The sequence below is a fragment of the Lygodium microphyllum genome, chromosome 23 (genome assembly GCF_053477565.2).
Source record: "Lygodium microphyllum isolate KBCC chromosome 23, Lygodium_microphyllum_v1.1.10, whole genome shotgun sequence".
Lineage (NCBI taxonomy): Eukaryota > Viridiplantae > Streptophyta > Polypodiopsida > Schizaeales > Lygodiaceae > Lygodium > Lygodium microphyllum.
In genome coordinates, this window is record NC_141157.1 from 128,224,511 (window position 1) to 128,239,961 (window position 15,451).

Sequence of the window (15,451 nt, forward strand, 5' to 3'; positions counted from 1 at the left end):
GATGGGATCAATTGGGGCCTTTCCCTTGAGTTCTTTCACTACGGGTGGCATAATCTCTATTGGTGCCTGTGCACTTGAGCTTGGGCCTTCATCTCTAGGTAGACTCATGGCACCCAACTTGTCCTATCTGCACTACTGCTCTATAAATAGATGTGTTGCCAAAGCCATGTCTTCATCTTCCTTCCTTTTCAACTCTTCCTCTTCTTCAGCTGCCTTCTTTTTTCTCTCCTCCTCAGATTTTCTTAATTGTTCTTTCAACCTCTTCAACTCCTACTTTTCTTTCTTCTTCCTCTCTTCCTCTTCCTTAGTCTCTTTTTTAGCTTTTTGTAAGTCTTGTTTTTCTTTTTTCTTGCTTTCCTCCTTGGCCTTCTCTTGTGAATCCTTCTTCTTTAGCTTTTTGGGCTTTCGTTGGCTACTTGGCATTTCTTGTTCTCCTTCCTCATCATCACTCACCATCCTTTCACTAGAGTATGGCTATTGTTCTTGGTGAGGATGTGACCTCTCTGGTGTTTCTTTGACTCCTTCTCCTTCACCCTATCCTTCCCCCAATGCTTCCCTTATTACAGCTATCAAAATCCCATTGAGTTCGATGGTAGAGGCCTTTGATGATGACGCTTTTCTTTTTGCCTTGGTAGTGGGGGACTCTCCTCTTGCAGGTCTTCCTCGTGTTGCCAATGCTTTTGTTGAAGACTCAATGGTCTTCTGCACAAAGCCATTTAGATTCACTTTGTCAAGAGATCTTGTGACAATGCTCTCCAGCATAGGCACATTGATTCCATGCGTTATTGAGTTGTACCGTTGGCTAGAGAACAATGCATGCATCATTTTGGCCTGGAGCTGGATTTCAGGATCGGGGGTATCTGCCAAGCAGATGCCATCATTTGTGTAGACCATCACCTTGTCCATTCCTAACATGGCATACACATCTCTCTTCGGCTACCTTTCCACCTTGTTGGCTAGGCCCAATACTTTCTCCACCAACTCTAGAGTCAACTTAATTTGGACTTGGCAGGTTTCTTCTCTTTCTCGCACTGTCATGGTGCCGCGGTTCCTACCAAAGGTCCGGAGGAACTCCAGACACTGGCTATAGTCCAGTTCTTGACCAACTATCTCCATGTACTTTTGCAGATGGCATTGTTCAACAATCTACTTCGTTGCTTGTTCCTCCATGGCAACATCCTCCAAGTTCAAGACATGCATGAACTTGAACTGGTTAAGTGCCCTTGTTTCCACGAAAAGGCCATATTTTGCATGCTCTTCTTCTGAAAATGGCAACTTGCTAGCTTTCTCTTGGCCTACCATGCTGGGTGCATGTCATGAAACTTTTGCATGAGCCAAGGATAAAAATTGGGGTTGTATTTATTCCATTTGAGCATAGTGGTCCATGTTGCAGGTTCATGTGCCTACATGTGTGATGTAAGTGAGGACATCGAGCAAGAAATCACCAGAGGTGACTTTGCTAGCAATATGGAGCTCCTCTTCTATGAGGATTCAATCTAAATAGGGATGCCTTCTATTGTGGTCCTCAAGGTGTCGATTATGAATGGTGGTCAACACCCTATAGAAAGTTGGAGCTACATATGTTGGGTCATACTCGGAGGTATTGATTGCGCATCTCTGTTCAACATTTTTCATGACTTGGCATCCTTCTAGTTCCCATTGAAGTCGAAGAGCATACCATTTGCGTAAGAAAGAGGAGTCGTTGTCAATGAGTTGCTTCAATTCCTCAATTTCTTGGTCTATGGCAAGGACTTTGCTCTTGTCATAAGATGTGATAAGGCGTTTGCGTGCTTGTCCAATGGAAAGCTCAATGGCAATGAGTTCCTCGGCTGCCTTGGAAGCTTTGGCAAATACAATTTCAGATTCCTCCCATGAGCAAGGTAGTGTTCGCACTTCCATTGTTAAAGGCTCGTCCAAAAGACCTAAGTCCAGTCAATCGTAGCTTTTAGCAATCATGGTAAACATAGCATCCAAGAGTCTGAGGTAAGAAACTAAGTCATCACCTGTATTCTGAGCTAAGTCTGCGGCCAAGGATCTCTGCTGGTAAGAGGATCTAAGGCTGGTAGGTGGCTAAGGTTTGGGCTTGACAGTTCGGCAAATGTGATGAGTGTAGCTCAGGTTGCAGTTTTGGATAGGGTTGTAGCCTTGGTACACTAGGTGTAGCCAGTGCGGTGGGTGGCACACTACTAGATGCTTAGGTGATGGTTGGGGTACTAGTAGGGCAAGGTTGAGGCAGTTTAGAAGTAGCGGGATGCAATTTGGGTCGATAGACTTGTTGAGTGTTGATGGGTTTAGGTTTTGGAAGGGCAATGGACCCTATATTTAGAGGCTTTTGTGGCATTGATGCTTAATTCGTCTTGATGCTTCATGTGGTCAAGCTTGAGGGTGATGTTTGAGTAGTGTCCTTGGCCATCTTGGCTTTAGGCATCCAAATCTAGGTATTGCCCTCGTAATAGCCTTGCACTTGCAATAAGTTATTGGGGACCCATCGCAGCTTGACCGTTCGTCGATGCCTATAGTTTCTTCTAGGCCTCCTAGGTTTCGAGAGAAGGTTCCTAGCCTTACGAGCTTGTGGTGGTTGGGTGCTCCTAGGCAGCGGTCTTGGATGTTTTGGTACCCATTTGAATTGGTCTTCAAGGGTTTTAGCTTTGTGGTCGGCTTTTTGTTAATGCTAAGGTTTGGCGGGTCGTGACGAATCACGACCCCCCTCCTTAGGCTTAATGGTGGGTTTCTCTACCCCGGTGGCTTTGCGGGTTGTGATGGAGTAGCGCAGCCCTTGCTAAAAGATGTGATGATTTATACATTGCCAATAGTCAGGTGAATACACTATGAGTGGTAGTCAGCATTACATTTGGCCTACTTTTTAAAGGTTTGTCCTAACAGTGATTCCGTGCCTGCATCTTTCATGTTTGGCAACACATAAAAGATCATGGGCAAGATTTCAGACTCAATAGAGATTGCAACTTTGCACTTTTCCAAAAGTGCATATGATTGGCCCCCAAATGAGCTAAGTTTGGCATTAGTGGGTTGTAACTATGATTTGCCAATTTGATTCCAATGATCATGAGTCAAGACATTAAAGTCAGTGCCCTCATTGATCAATGCATCAATGGCATGTGTCTGCTGGGTTGTAATGGTCATGTGGAGATAAGCTGGAGCTATGACTTCCTCATCCTCATCTTCAATCTCTGTAATGGTGGCTACTCGTACATTGATAGGGGCTTCTAGCATCAGGGGTTGGTGCAGTGAATGTGTGGGAGGGTAGTACTTCTTTACACAGCTGCCATTAAAGAAGCATGTGCCCTCACCCTCCAGGGCTTCGAGTTGTACATTACTGGTTCGTCTTATGGTGTAAACTCTGAAAGGTCCTAACCTCCTAAACTTCATTTTTTGCCCTTGTCCCTTGACCGAGTACAATAGTACTAAGTCACCCTGTTTGAAATCTTGTTGCTTAACGTGCTTGTCAAACCAACTCTTGCATCGTGTCTTTTTACAAATCAGTGCTGCATGGATGGCTAGAAGTTGAGTTTCCAATAAGCATTCTAGCTCAACTAGAGTTCTGTCCATGCTTCCTTTCCTTCCCATCTTGAATAGTGACTCTCAAGCTATGAAAAAGATTTCTACATGTAGAATTGCCTCAGTTCCATAGGCCAACCTAAAGGGAATTTGTATCACAGCTATTTTATAGGCTGTCCAATAGGCCCATAAGGCTACCATTAGCTTGTTATCCCAATCACTGCGAAAAGTAGAGACTACCCTGGTTAGGACATTTCCCAAAATCTTATTTATTGATTTCACCTAGCCATTTTCTTGAGGGTAGTAGGGTGAGGATTTTCGATGGGTGATCAGAAAGGTGGACATGAGATGAGTAATTACCTCATTGATGAAGTGCATGTCTTGATCACTGACAAGTTTGATAGGGCAACCAAATCGAGAGATTACATGCTCCCATAAAAACTTAGCAATGTTTTGTTTGTCATTCTTCCTAGTGGCTCGAGCTTCTATCCACTTTATTAGATAATAGATGGCAACGATGATGTACTAAACTTGCAAATATTGAGCCGTGCGACTGATAGGCCCAATGAAGTCAATCTCCCATTTCTCAAATAGTTATCTTATAATGGTGGGGTCCTTGTGAACTAGCACCTTAGTCTGTTGGCACTCGTCACGGTGTTTCACAAATTGTGATACATCTTGGAAAAGCGTGGGCAACCACAATTGAGATTGCAGCACCTTGCGTGCTATCATATCTCTACTAAAGTGTCCTCTTGCAATTCCGATGTGCATCTCAACTAGTGCATTTCGTGTTCACACATGCATCTCCGCTAGCAATCCATATTGCCCTAGCCGATGGAGTTAGCCTGTTATTAACTGATAGGGTTGGATTTTGAGAATGAGTCGCCTCAATCATGCCTTTTCTATGTGAAAACATAGGATCTAGAGCATAGCAACTATGGAGGCTCATAGACATAGGCCAAACTCATATGTACTTGGACATGACAGAGACAAAGTGACTTGACTGAAAGACACAAACAAAGCAGCAGGTACACTAAACTAAAAAGAAAAATGACAATGACATTGCATTCATCTCTTATGAAAGTGACAACCAAATACAATGTTATATAGAGATGGGTAGGTGCCAGTCTTTCTCTCTATGCCTATGGGATTCCTGCACCCTACATGTCCTCAGCCCATCTGCTCTTACAAAGAGGCAGCATGGATGTGATTGCAAATCTCAACACCCCTCCTTAATCACAACCAGAAGTACAAAGTGTGTAGAGGCTTTAGTGAAAGCAACACCTGCAAAGTGTGGGCACACCATAAACATGGCAAAACACTAGAGGCTATCGCAGAAAAGGCTAAGTGTGGGTACCACAAACATGGTGGACATCCAAAGGCTGTAGCAGGGGCCTCACAAAGTATACATAGGCTGTAGAACAAGGCTACATGAGGAGTTTACAAGCTTATGATAGAAGCATTTGGCCTTTAGACATTACAAGGCTAAAACAATCTATCTGAGTAGCGTAGAAGGATTGATGAGGCTTGTCCTTCTCTTGGTGGTCTTCTTCTTCTTCCTTTGCTCCGTGTTCTTCTTCTTTTTTAATTGCAATAAGGTAGGCCTTTTTGGGACCTTTTTTTGGCGTTGCAAAACTTCTCGGTGTGTCTAGTCCTTTTGCAAAAATCGTAGAAAAGATGGTCCTTCTTTCCTTTGTACATGTTGCCAACATATAACGCTTGTTCATCTCTAGAGGTGCTTGGTTCTTCCTTAGTTTTTAGCTTCTTTTCCTCCTCTAATAGTGATGCCTGGATATCGACAAGATTAGGGTTTGGCATATTGATTAAGGTTGTTGATACATTATTATATTCAAGAGGCAAACTTTAAGCAGAACACCAATGCAAACATCATCTTCCATTTTAATGTTGATTCCTGTAAGTTGGGTTAGAAGTCCTTCCATGTAATTTAGATTTGTGGCAAGTGATGTGCTGGACTTCATGTCAAGCCTGAAAAATTCAATCAAGAGACCATGCTTTGATGACTTAGACTATGCACCAAAGTGTCAAGTCTCTTCCATGTATCATGTGAAGTATCACAGTTATCCACGGTGGTGGATATAGTTGTGGTCTAGCTCCAGTTTGATAATGGCCTAAGCCTTATCATCATTCTTTTGCCAAGTGACTACCAGGTCTGCATCATGAGGCTTCTTTTCTTTGCCACTTGTGATGGCCCAAAGACCCTTCTTCATTAGGAGCAAGTGTAAAACCCAACCTCCTTAAAGTGAACTGTCAAAGAGTCCTTGCCCATGTTGGAGTTGCAGAAACAACAACAAATCAACTCCAAAATTCTCAGATTTCAGTAGGAGAAGATCTTGAAAATGCTAACAAGCACAAGTGCCCAAAAAGCACTAAGTGACTAGTATCGAGATATACTTGTGGAGCCAGATGCTTGGAAAATCTTCAATATATCTTCAAAGAACTTCTAGGATCTTCAATGTTGTATTTCCCTCCTTGATTTGATGCTGGAGTAGCCCAAAAAATCCCAGACCTAGATTATACAAGTGACAAGAGTCACTGAATAAGTGTCAAGAGACACTATGATACTATGCTTCAATCTTGCAAGAAGTCACCATGATCTCCCCTCCTCAATGATTTGATGTGTGAACTTTGCTTGAATCTTCAATTGGATTTAAATGATAATGCCTTGGCTTGAGTGGTGAAAGAGAGAAAATGAGGTGGTTTTGAGCTTGAAGAATATTTGGCTATGGAGGAAGGATTAGGGTTTCTGAGAGCAGCCTGGTTTTTCACTCTATGTGCAGTGTATACTTGATCTTTTTTTGGAAGTTATTGTTGATGTTCCACACTCCTAAGATATAAATAAGGGCTTTCCATTCTTAATTGCTGGATATATAAGAGTTGCTTCTTGATTTCCATTATTTGATCCATGATGGAGTATGAACTCTATTGAAGATGTATGATTGTAGTGCTCAATTGTTTGATTGGTTAAAGTCAAGGTTTTTCTTTGACATTTGACAACAAAGTAGACCATTGGAGAATGTATCTCTATGAAGCTATGCATGGCCTGTGAGCAACTAGCTCGATTGTGACATGTGTTGTATCTATAATGGCACATGATCATAGACTCTCTCTCTCTCACTCACACACACACACACACATCTCTCTCTCTCTCTCTCTCTCTCTCTCTCTCTCTCTCTCTCTCTCTCTCTCTCTCTCTCTCTCTCTCTCTCTCTCTCTCCACCGCCGATGTACCACATCCTGCATCTAGGAGGGATCACCTGCTATTAGCGACTTCGACGACTGCTACTACATCCCAGGATAGTATATCTCCCTGCATCTGTTACATATACACATCGCACCACTTTATCACAGTCGATAGTTGTTTCCCTATCACAGCTGACATTTGTTCCCCTTTTGTAGCCATTATCTGGAGTACCAGAGCTACATACGCACATACACATACACGACACTTATCACACTCACAGCACCGTATTTTCAGTTTCCAGTTTTTAGCTTTTCATTCAGCACTTTCATTTTGGATAGCTGGACCTCATCAATTGTATCACAGTTTGTCTCATAGGCCAGTTTTGGTCTTTAGAAGACGTTAATATAACTTTCTTTCTTTCTTTCTTTCTCTCTTTGTGGAGTTTCCAAATCAATGGTGACTTGTATTTTCTCTCTTGGAGTTGTATTGACATGGAAATCATCTCTCATAGTCATGGAGGAGGTACCTTGGGATAGATGGCAATACATCCATGCTAGTTTTTGAGAGTTACAGCTAAATTTGACACTTTAAAGCACTCCAAAGCAACATTTGGTTCCACCAATGGAGCCATTATAGACAGACCCATTGAGAGATGCAAATGATGATGCCCACAGTTTGCTATTTTGCATCCCCACTTGAGGCACCACTAGAGAATCCACAATAGTATTGGCATGCCATCAAGCATCCGTATCTCAATGCTTCAACTTATCCAAGTTGAATAGACATGTGAGACATATTATGGGATGATAATGGTTCTTCTTCTATTGGAGCATTTCATATCAATCTAGAAGAGAATTAGAGATGTCCAAGAGCCAAACAAAGATCAATATATAATGCTCATAACATCCGGGCAGCCAAGATACATGATAAGTACATTTGGGAATGTATACATCCAATGTCTTCAACGTGCCACCCAAATACATCCAACAAAGCTCAAATCCAAGCTTGAAAGGTCACCATCAACATATCCAAATATAAATATCAATGTTGAGCATCAACATAAGCATTTGAAAGACCCAAATAGCACTTAGACATGTTATAATAAAGCTCAATAACATCTAAGCTTGTTGTCCAAACTATATAAAGCAAAGAATCCTGCAATAACTAAGATATTTGATTTGAAATCAATCAACAATGTAAGTCAAAGCATCCACATAGCATTCAAGTATATTAAGAGCATGCCAAAGGCACCAGAGAAGTAATATGTAACCCAGTATAAGATATCCTACTCAATAACCAGCAAGTCTACTCCAAATCTAAAGAAATGTTTGAAGGTATACTCTCCAAAAGAGTGCCCAAATGCGAACTAAAGACCTTAGGAGAAATGCCAAGTTATGGTGGCCAAGTGTAGCTAAAGCAATGATTAAAGATGAGTTGCAGGTCAAATGCATGGACTGTAAAAAAATGGCGCAAACCATTCGTTGTTGTTTTGAAGGGCTATTGGTTGTATAGGCCACAATGGAGCCTCAAGAGTCCCTAGAACAAGCTTCAACAAGTTGAGAACAAGGGTAGACTCAATGCATGCTTTAGAAGAATGAAGGGTGGGCTATCATGAAAGCTTGAAGCAAGCTCTTCTTCCTGAGCTAAAACAAATGATGAAAAAGCTCCTTGAATGCCCACTCTAATACCAATTGAAAGGTGGAGTGGAAGTGAAAGCATGAGTGGAAGCCGAAAATGTCCCTAAACTCTAGTAGGAGTTTCACATAATCCTTTCACTCAACTTCAAATAATATAGTAGCAACTTTAATTGGGTGAGGGTCATTGGGAATCCTAAGATCTAATTCTATCACATCAACATTGTGAATGCGATCTTTTGTCCTAATTGTCTTATTTAGATGCACCTAATAGACTTCTCCATGGTAGAACCATGATCAAATTTGCTAGAACTAGAAGTTCTAGTTGTAGAAGTCCCTTCAAATGTCTCCCATTTTGTAATGGGAGGTAAAGCTCTCTCATTCAATGGGTGCTTATGATAAGCATCTAGAATTATTCTCTTCAAACCATGCCTAAAGATCAATCCACCAGCTAGAATATTAACCAAGCAATAGAAATGTAAGACCCATGATCATTCAAGCAAGAGTTGATAGCTTGGCCTCCTAGTGAATTGAAATGCGTAGAAGTCAAAAATATAGTCAATATGAACTACCATCACATGCACTTGGGACACGATCTCCTCTAGTTATCATAAACTTTGATCTGCCATCTTCAAGATCGTAGTGACATATTTCTAAATGGGCAAAGCTAACCTCTCTAATAAGTCCATGGTTATCGTATTCATGGGATGAGCCTAGATCTACCACTACACTTTCTATCAAGTTGCCATCCACATAAGCTTGAATCCTAGGGCAACATTTCTCAACATCTTCTCACCATTCACTACCTACTCAATTAACCTCTATAGGTTCCACAATATAACCAGTTTGTAGTATTTTCTTGAATTTCTTATGAACATTTGTGACAACTAGATTAATTGAAGTAAATTGACATCCGGTTTGACTTCACATAGGGCATTCTCTAAGTCCAACTTCCAAATGTTAGTTACCACCTTCTATTTCTTCCATACCATTCTTTTCTTTGGTCTCGTACGGGCCTTAGTACCCTCATTGGCTTTGAACTTTTCTTACTCTTAACCACAAGCTCCTCCAAATCACCATTAGATTTTAGGGGACCTACCTAAGTTTGCATCTATGAATTTCTTATCAATTATACTTGATTTTGGGTTAGGTTTACTTGTACTAGGATTAGCCTTTTGATCTTCTTTTCACTTTTTGACCCATAGTAATTGCCCTAATTTCATTAGAGGCATCATTCCCATTTATGCAAAGTATCTCAACTAGACTAAGCCCATTAGGTATCTCCTCAAGTGTGGCTCTTCCCCTTTGCAAATTTGTTTAGGGCCCTCCCCTCTAGTGTTTCCATCATTTGCATGATGATTAATCAACATAGGTTGTCAACTACCTTGTTGAAGCGAGCTTATTCAACTCCAACATGTGATCATCATATGACCTAACTTTTCATATATATCACATCTTACATGTGGGAAATTACATGGAAGGTGTTGACTACCACACCACTTATAATTGAATCTCGATAGGACCCCCTTCATCAAGCTTTCTAGTTCCCATCAAGTTCTATTGCCCCTTAAGAAAGTTTATGTCCACTAGGATATGATGGTATTGCTCTATGATCATGTTAGTATAGTGTTTTATAATGTCTTTCACCTCTTCTAGGATATTAGATATAGAAGATTCATATCCAATAGCTTTAGCAATTGCCCATACATTAGGTTTCACTATTTGTAAAGGTTTGGTTGACTATGCAATTCCTTGATTCACCATGAGAGCCTATCCACTACTCATGGACATCATAGGCATTGATTGAATTGCATTAGGTATCCTAAATTTAGGAAATTACAAAAATCCTCAATTTAAGGGTCCTTGAGTCTAAGCCATAGAACTACGAGGTAATGTGGCCAATAGGTTATAACCTATTAGCACTACATTTGGCATTACACTAGGGATCAATAGGGTTTCCCCCTAACTACATTCGGAATTACACTAGGGATCGAGAGGGTTGCCCCTCACTACATTTGGCATTACACTAGGGATCAAGAGGTTTTCCCCCTCACTACGTAAGTTGCTTGGATCCTCAATTCCACCCCCTTTGCTATAGTTATAGCTACTTCTAAGTCATTAAACATAGTGTTACTCAAGTAAAGTTTGATTATATAGTCTAATCCCCTTAAGAGAAAGTGTAATTTCGTAGCAAGAGCTAATGAAATGGTTATATCTAGACAACAAAACACCTCATGTAGCTTTTACGCATAGGCTTTTACACTTTCATTAGAATCTTGATGAGTCTCACTATAAGTATTGCCTACCTTTTCACGAAAGAATTGCCTATGAAAAGAGGTATAAAACTCTTTCATAGTGATAATTGAATTAAGTGCAAGTTGATTTCAGGGAAGAATTCCCCATGAATAGAGGCATAAAACCCTTGCATAGTGATAATTGAATTAATTGCAAGGTGATAATAATACCACTAATGTGCATCCCTTTAAGTATCATGCTAAAAAACATTGTGTGATGTGTTTCCTCATTTATTTGGTAGCTAAACATCAACTTTTGGAAATCTTTGATATGCAATTCAGCATCCTCATTTGGTTCACCATTAAATATTGAAAGTGGATATCCTAAAGAAGGTAGAGCATGCATCCCTATTGGGATTTAAATTACTTGTGTAGGTATTAATAGTGGTAGTTTTTCCATACATGATACACTATATTGAATGGAACCTAAAATGTTGCTAGTAGGTCAAGGTAATCTACCACTATGATTAGACCTAGGAGGTGTAATATGTCTTGCTACTCACGAGAGGAGTAAACTCCCACTATACAAGCAATCGGACTTTTCTTAACACTAGGGTTTGTAAGACCCTTAGCTTTAAGTGAAATGGGAGTATTATGATTAAGCAAGTACTTGCAAAAGATCTCCGCTTGTCTCCTCAATCATTCTTCATGCTGCTCTCACTAAGTACAAGAGATCTCTAGCTTTCATTATTGCTTCTCTCAGTGAATATAAGATATCTCTAGTTTTTGTTATTCATGCTCCTCTCATTGAATATAAGTGTTGTCTAAATTTCATTCCTCATTCTCCTCTCACTAAATATGAGAGATCTCTAATTTTTGTATTGCTCTTATCTAAGTAAAACTCTTTCCAATTTTGAGCAAAGAGGCATACACACAAGAATATATTCTAGGTCAAATGGAAATGCTAATGGACTCCCAAAAAATCTAGTATCAATTAAGACCTAAAATGGATATGATAGTAGCTCTCTCATATTCAAGCTCATTTGTGATGATTGAGATGCAACTACTTGAGGCAATTGCCAATCTAAAAGAATTAACACTGTCTGATGAGCCATCAACCTCAAAGGAGGAGGTGAAACCACATCCTCCTAATAGTGCTGAAGCTAAGAAGAAAAGCTTTAAAAAGTAGGAGAAGATAGAGATCCAAGGAAGATAGGCAACAACCCAAGGTAGTATGATGATTCACAAGGGTCCAAAGTCTCTTAACTTGAAGACACCTTTGTTGCTACCTTGACATAGACTAGAAACACAATAGCAATAGCATGGTGCCATTTCTTAGGCCATTAAAATGGATTTTAAAGAAAAATAACTATAGGGCGATGTAAAATAGAAAGGAACTAAAAGTGTTGACAAACGCACATCCAAAGCTAGTGAGCCCAAGAGTTCCCAAACTATTCGAGGATCCAATCAAGTAGTTTTCCTCAACTACCACCATAACCAAATTTACTTATCTCATAGCTACTATTTCCAGATTTGGAGCATATCCTCAAATTATGACCAAATCTATCATCTCAACCAAGGAAACAAGTCCCAAGTGTTTCAATAATCAAGAGGGATGCAAGCTCTAGAACAAGGAGAGTAAGCAATTTATTTAGTGGTTCACAAGACATGCTCTACTCTACCAAAACCTCTATTAAACTTAAAGCCTAAACAAACAACAAGATCCATCATGGAAATGGAAGAGGAAAGGGCACTTAAAGAGAATCAATTGGTAAGTAAGTGCCAATATAAGGAACTCACAAATATGAAAATATTTGTATGTGTGCTATTTATGTGGATTTGGAGAGTCTACCCACAAAATATGAAGAGTTTCTCAGTTTAGCGATTGAGTGAGAAGAGCAAGGGTTAGCAATATCCAAAATTGGTTTCCATACTCTTGTAGCATATGTCTAAAGACAACCTAGAGGAGCTTTGTTTAATTCCCTCTTTCCACACTGAGCACTATGAAAGATGCCTAAAGGAAGGCTAAGCATTGGAACCAAAAGTAGAAGGGCCAAGTGAGTTTGATCAGAAATGGTACACCATGCGGGCTTTAGTTGCAAGACTTAGAGGTCGACTAATGAGTCTCCTTGAGGATGGAATTCTAACAATGATCCAATATATGTAGCTCCTAGTTCCCTTTGGGTACCCATAGTCATGTGAAATGTCAAACTACATGAATTAGTCGAATGCCACCCCTTATTAGACAAACTCCTCATGGAAGAAGAGATATGTGTGGCTAGTAGGTTTGGACAAGGAAGCATGCTACTTGATATGCGTTCCTAGGTTTCTTATCTCACCAAAGTCCCACAAGTAATTGATGACTATGTATCATTCTAAAATAATTCTAACTTCTTTAAATGGTTGACTAGCTAGTTGACTGGTTGACATAGAACTTAATTTGTCTTGTGCTTCCACTATTGGACAACTCGCATCCCCACCCAATGACACAAAGTGGAGAGATGCACTTAAAACCTCTTCTAGCAAGAATAAATGAGAAAATAGCAATAAGCCTAAATAACCATAAGCTCACCTGTGGAAGATATTTCTCAACCGACCCACTATTAAACCAAGCTAGTTAGGCTAAACTATAGGAGAATCTTGATGGGGTTGCTCAAACTCATTAGCAAGTTAGCATGCTAAAGCCATTGCCACCTACTAGCTAAAAATCTATGTGCAATTGATGTGGTATTTGTAAAATGGCCAAGGATATGGCTAAGTAGAAAGGTTAGTGAGAACAAGATTGCTTCCTCCAATTTGATTCAAGCTTTGGCACATTTGCTAGGGTATATGCAATGATTGGTATGAGCCTTACTAACAAGGATATAATACAACATGCTTTAAAATGGCATCTATCTTCATATGATAATGAGCATCTCTTCCCCAAAAGCATCCATGTTCAAGAATAATTATTCAAAACCTTCACTAAAAAACAATTATAGTCCTGTCAAATCATTTCATCGTATATGTCTATTACAAAAAGAAGATATATTAGCAAATCAATATATGAGAGTTTGACTTGAATGGGGCTCGGCTCATTCCCATGCAAATCGCATTAGTATCACTAGACTCCCAAGGATGAAGCAAGGTACTCTATTTAATTCATCTTAGAATGTCTCTTGAACCTTAGGGAACCATGCAATTGGAGGAAGACTAGTCATGAGGACATAATGTGGGTTGGATTCCTAAGAGGTGTGGAAACCTTAAAGCTCATGTTTAAAAGGGATGAAGAATAATAGAGCAAGCCCTTTAGGTGTGTGTAGACTTTGGGACTGGTTGTTCTTGCCTCTCTTTTTGCATGCTTATGTGAGAGTGAAGGAAAGGGAGAGAGTGAGCATGAGGGTGAGGAACTTGGTGAGAGAAGCTCTTTCCATTCTACTTTCTTCCTATGTATCCCTTCATGGTGAGAGATAAAGTTGAAGGTGTGCGCATGAGTTTGAGTTGAGAGAGTGGGGAATGGATTATGAAGCTCTGATTGCTCTTTTTCTCCCCTTCTTCTCCATCTTCTCCTCTCCATATTGCATTTGAAGTGGATGGTGAGTACGTGGATTAAACCAAGTAGCATCATGTGGATCATGGAGCAAGCAACAAGCCTTGGAAGACAACTACAACAAAGAGGTAAATTCTTGTTTAATGCAACTTAAATATTAGTTTGTATCTTTTTTTTTTGCATGGGGATAGTAACTTATAGATCCATTCGAGAGGACAATTATTTGTGGTTATGTGAGAGGTAGGCATATGACAATAGTGAGTGAAATCTCTTGAAAAAAATTAAGAGTCCACCATCCTAAGCCCTATATGTTGTGTGTGTGAATCACAACACAATGAGTCAACATATTTTTTCATGTCATAAGTCTTATTTTATCACAATACTTGTCACTAAAGTCATGTAAATCATTGACTTTATTGTCAGTTAAAGTCTTCAAAAGTTTGCACCACCACGATCATTATAGGACCTATAACAAAGGGATGAGACTAGTTTGATTAATGAACAATATTGATAATCAGGTGTAGTATTTAGAAATTTTTAGTTGGTATATTTACACTAATGCAAATGAGAGGCTTGAAAACTTGGTCTAAGAAGAGGTAGTACCTTGATTACTACAAACTCATGTTCTTGAGCATTGTACATGGCATGGTTGATAAAGAAAATCCAATAATGTGCAATAGTAAGGATGGCAATTGCCCTTTCTAAAATCCCTTATTTGTTAGCATTTTTGGGGGGTGGGGAAGAAAATTCTTGCTCGCTAAAAATTGTGCACAATTTTTCTACCTCTTCTTTATAATATTGAAAAAAATAAGATAAGATTATATTTATACTTAGAAGAAAGCTTAGAAGTGGTCTAGATGTGAGAAAAATAGGAGACTAGTGTAGAGATATGGAAGGTGAAAATGGTATAAGTAGCTATCCCATAAAATTAAATTCATTTAATTAGCACCATCAACCTATGGTGCATGCAAAGATCCTACGTTGTGAAAGCACCATTCTAAGGAGATTTCATGGGAGTCTAATAGGCTAATGAGGGGTATGAACAAACATAGCACACCTCTAATGAGGCTATGGAGATGCATTGTGTTGTTGTTGTCAAGGTTGGTATTGAAGATATGAAGATACTAGAAAATTCGGTGTGGGATGATCTTAGGATATACAATTATGGGAAGTGAGCTTGACTTATAAACAATGGAAAAATAAACTTCAAGGACTATCCTACAACTTTTTTGTTCAAATAGTGTTATGCAAGCTTCTCCCTATTAAGGTGCTATATGGTTCCAAGAGGAGAGGAGTTAGAGAGTTGGTTTTACAATATGTGCCATATAAAATCTCC